This window comes from Mustela nigripes, chromosome 1 (assembly GCF_022355385.1).
Source record: "Mustela nigripes isolate SB6536 chromosome 1, MUSNIG.SB6536, whole genome shotgun sequence".
Classification (NCBI taxonomy): domain Eukaryota; kingdom Metazoa; phylum Chordata; class Mammalia; order Carnivora; family Mustelidae; genus Mustela; species Mustela nigripes.
This window is the reverse complement of record NC_081557.1, coordinates 71,661,362-71,666,429: the sequence shown is the minus strand read 5'-3', so window position 1 is coordinate 71,666,429 and position 5,068 is coordinate 71,661,362. Positions and strand designations below refer to the sequence as shown.

Genomic DNA, 5,068 nt, shown 5'->3' with positions numbered 1-5,068 from the left:
AAAAAATGGAAATGGAAAGAAAAAATCCAAATTAATTCTACATGGCCAACATCACCTTGATCCCAAAACCAAATAAAGACCTCACTAAAAAGGAGAATTGCAGACCAATATTCCTCATGAACATGGATGCTAAAATACTCACCAAAATACTAGCCAATAAGATCCAATGGTACGTGAAATGGATTAATCAATGTGGTACACCACATTAATAGAAGAAAGGACGAGAACTATATGATCCTCTCATATAATGCCAAACAGCATTTGGCAAAATACAGCAAGCTTTCTTCATAAAAACCCTCCAGCATGTATGGATAGAGAAAATATAACTCAACATCATAAAAGCCATATACAAAAGCCCCATCACAAATACCATCCTCAACAAGGAAAAACTGAGAGCTTTTCCCCCAAAGTCAAGAAGATGGGAGAGATGTTCACTCTCACCAGTGTTTATCAACATAGTACTGGATATCCTAGTCTCAACAATGAGACGACAAAAAGAAATAAAAGACATCTGAATCAGAAAAGAAGTCAAACTCCCACTCTTCGCAGATGATATGATATATGTAGAAATCCAAAAGACTCCCCCTCAAAATTGCTAAAACTTATACAGCAATTCAGCAGTGTGGCAGGATATAAAACCAATGCACAGAAATCAGTTGCAGTTCTGTACATTAACAATGTGACTGAAGAAAGAACAATGCCATTTACAATTGCACCAAACCACATAAGATACATAGGAACAAATCTAATCAAAGACATAAAGAATCCGTACACTGATAACTCTAAAACATGCATGAAAGAAATTGAGGAAGACACAAAGAAGTGGAAAAATATTTCATTCTAATGTATTGGAAGAACAAATATTATTAAAATGTCTATGCTACCCAATACAAGCTACACATTCTATACAATCCCTATCAAAATACCATCAGAATTTTTCACAGAGCTGGAACAAATAATCCTAAAATTTGTATGGGAACAGAAAAGATCCTGAATGGCCAAAGAAACTTTTTAAAAGGAAAACCAAAACTGGTGGCATCACAAATCTGGACTTCAAGTTCTTTACAAAGCTGTGATCATCAAGACAGCATGGTACTGACACAAAAACAGACACATTGATCAATGGAACATAATAGAGAACCAAGAAATGGACTCTCACTCTATGGTCAACTAATATGCGTACAAGTAGCGAACAATACCTAATGGGAAAAAAAAAAAAACAGTTTCTTCAACAAATGTGTTGGGAAAATTGGACTACCACATGCAGAAGAATGGAAGTGGACCATTTTCTTACACCATACACAAAAATAGACTCAAAATAGATGAAAGCCCTAAATGTGAGTAAGTAATCCATCAAAATCCTAAAGAAGATCCCAGGTAGCAACTTCTGTGACCTCAGCCACAGCATCTTCTTGCTATACTTGTCTCCAAAGACAAAGTAAAACAAAAGCAAAAATGAACTATTGAGGCTTCCTCAGGATAAAAAGCTTTTGTACAGCAAAGGAAATAGTCAACAAAACTAAAGGTCAACTTATGGAATGGAGAAGATATTTGCAAATGTCTTATTAGACAAAGAGCTAGTACATAAAACTTAGAGAGTGGAGTAGAGGGCAAGAGCTGCCACCACCACTGCAGCCTGTGCAACTCTTCCACTAAGGCTAATACTTTTTTTTTTTTTTCATCACCAGTATCCCCCTTTAATAAAATGTGGAAGGTTGTATCTAGGCAAAGGGACAGGGAGTAAAATATGGCCATTTGCAATCACAAAAAGTCCTCTGTACTTGTCTAGGCCCTGGCAAAGGGGAGGGCAGGCAGGGCAGTAGCAGGCCTGGCCAGTCTTATTTGTAGAGGATATTCTGGTTTCCAGGCTGATAGAGGAGGTATACCTTTGGCTTGGAGCTCTCAGGAAAGATGTGTGGTTTGGTGGTGCAGCCCTTGTAAAGGTCCATGTACTCCACCAGGATGGAGACACAGAGGGCTTGGGCCAGTGCAGTGATGTGAATGTGGTCACTCTCCTCATATATAGGCTCCACCTCCTGCTGAAAGAACTCCTTGATCCTCCATCCCCCAACTCTAAGAAGTGCTCAAAGAATTGCTTTCCCTCTGCAGGTAGCCTGAGGTGAGCAGCTGCATGTATACCACCAGGTATTCTGAGGTACTCTGGTCATTGAATAAGGCCAGCAGGTTGGCTATGGAGATCTACTTCTACACTTGCTGGACCAAGTCCATGAGACTGTTGTGAAAATCCTCAGTGTGAACTCAGTGAAACCCTGGGACACCAGGTCACTTTGGCAGACACCACTTTAAACTACTGCAATTTCTTGCTGTTCATCCAGCAGTGCCTCCAACTGGGAGAACCCAAAAACTCAGTATATGTCATTTCAGTCAGGCCTGGTCTTGCTGATGTACTAGTATTCTTTGTGGAGGTCCTTGATCTCCTGTTGATGAATGTTATTTTTATGAACTTATCATACTCAACACTCAAAAACCAAAAACCCAGCCAAGAAATGGGCAGAAGACATGAACAGACATTTATCCAAAGAAGACAAACAAATGACCAACAGGCACATGAAAAATGCTAAACATCAGTTGGGATCTGGGAAATACAAGTCAAAAGCACAATGAGACATCACCTCACACCAGTCAGAAAGGCTAAAATTAATAACTCAGGAAACAATAGATATTGGGGAAGATGCAAAGAAAGGGGAAGCCTCTTATACTGTTGGTGGGAGTGCAATTGATACAGCCACTCTTGGAAAATAGTATGGAGGTTACTCAGAAACTTAAAAATAGCAATTGCACAATTAAGCATTTATAGAAATGATACAAATGTAATGATTCAAAGGGACACATGCACCCCATGCTTATAGCAGGAATGTCTATAATAGCCAAAATAAGAAAAGAGCAGAGATATCTATGGACAGATGAATGGATAAAGAAGCCATCAAAAAGAATGAAATCTTGCCATTTGCAATGGTGTGGATGGAACTAGAGGACGCTAAGAGAAACTGTCAATCAAAGACAGACAAATACCATGTTATTTCACTCATATGTGGAATTTAAGAAACAAAACAGATGAACATAGGGGAAGAGATGGGAAAATAAAATAAGATGAAAACAGAAAGGAAGGCAAACCATGATAGACTCTCAACTCTAGGAAACAAAATGAGGGTTACTGGAGTGGGGTGGGTGGGGAGGACTGGGCAATTGTGTGATTAGCGTTAAGGAGAGCACCTGATGTAATGAGCACTGGGTGTTATATGCAACTGATAAATCACTGAATTCTCCCACTGAAATGAATAATAATAATAAAATAAAACATAGAAGAAAATTCAAAGATAGAGTTATTGGAAGTATTTGTCTTTATCTCTATGAATATACCTGCTAATTATTAATTACAGAAAAGTTCTCTTGATTAAACAGAGGACTATCTCCAAAGTAGTTTCCCATTCTTGAACAAAGCAACACATAAGAATCTCTCTCTCTCTCTCTTTTTTAATTCCTTCTGGGATGTTTCCTGATAATAGATTCCTAAACTTATCTGTGCTTACAGGCACAGTTATGGGAATTCTGCCTCCAGAAAGTTCTTGATTTCCGAGTTATGAATCTTCCATTTAGTGTGATTGTTTTCTTAAAATAACAGATGTATAGACAAAATTGATGCTATAGAGCAAATTATATGGTCATTTTGTATTTACTTCTTAATAAATATTTGTGTAGAAGAATTTTATGTAAGATTTGCTTTTATAATAATTTGAAAGAAAAATATGGAAGAAACTTAACTTCCATCTATATCCGTAGCTAATATTTGTGTCTTATTTTATAAGCCTAAGTCAGTTCTTGATTTGATCACATATAATACAATTCATTTGGCAGCATTTTTGTTTCCTACCACAATATTAGATCTATAATTTCAGGACACATCTTTTTTGTAGTTCTAACACCTAGTATAGCATCAGACACATATCATAAACTCAGTTTATGTTTTAGATTAAATGGGATCATTATTATTTATGCAAAGAAAATGAAAAGTAAGATTTCAATATTATTCTCTAATAATAATAGTGAACATGATATAGTGCCTAATATGTTACAGACATTTTGTCAGACTTTTTAAAGTTATTTTCTGATTTATTCATCCTCACCACCATCTATCCCCATATAATTTATGTGTCTATATTCAAAACAATTTGTGAGCTAAATTGCTTCAATCCAAGTGTATTTGATTCCCCAAACCATATTTTAATCTTATGTCCTTACTTCTTTTTTTTTTTTCATTTTCCCACCAAATTACCCAGTTACCTAAATTCAATGGGCTATAACCATAAGAAATTATTTTCATCATTTGTTTTCTTAACTATCATGTCGACCTTTACCCAATGGGCAAAAAGATCATTTAATAATATCTTGAGCATATTCCAAAACTCACCTCTGTATCAGTTATTAAAAGTTCATCCAGACCCTCAACTCTATGGTCAACTAATCTTCAACAAAGCAGGGAAGAATGTCCAATGGAAAAAAGACAGCCTCTTCCATCAATGGTGTTGGGAAAATTGGACAGCCACATGCAGAAAAATGAAATTGGACCATTTCCTTACATCACACACAAAAATAAACTCAAAATGGATGAAGGACCTCAATGTGAGAAAGGAATCCATCAAAAGCTTTGAAAGGAACACAGGCAGCAACCTCTTCGACCTCAGCCACAGCAACATCCTCCTAGAAACATTGCCAAAGGCAATGGAAGCAAGAACAAAAATGAACTATTGGGATTTTATCAAGATCAAAAGCTTTTGCACAGCAACAGAAACAACAAAACCAAAAGATAACTGACAGAATGGGAAAAGATATTTGCAAATGACATATCCGATAAAGGGTTAGTGTCTAAAATCTATAAAGAACTTAGCAAACTCAACACCCAAAGAACAAATAATCCAATCAAGAAATGGGCAGAGGACATGAACAGACATTTCTGCAAAGAAGACATCCAGATGGCCAACAGACACATGAAAAAGTGCTCCATATCACTCAGCATCAGGGAAATACAAATCAAAACCACAATTAGATA

General features: G+C 36.6%; 1 pseudogene; it reads right to left on the bottom strand.

Moving 5' to 3' along the window:
• Window positions 1-1,838: 1,838 nt before the first annotated feature.
• The window catches only part of LOC132019270 (ubiquitin thioesterase OTUB1-like), a 72,825-nt pseudogene continuing 69,595 nt past the window's right edge, over window positions 1,839-5,068 (bottom strand).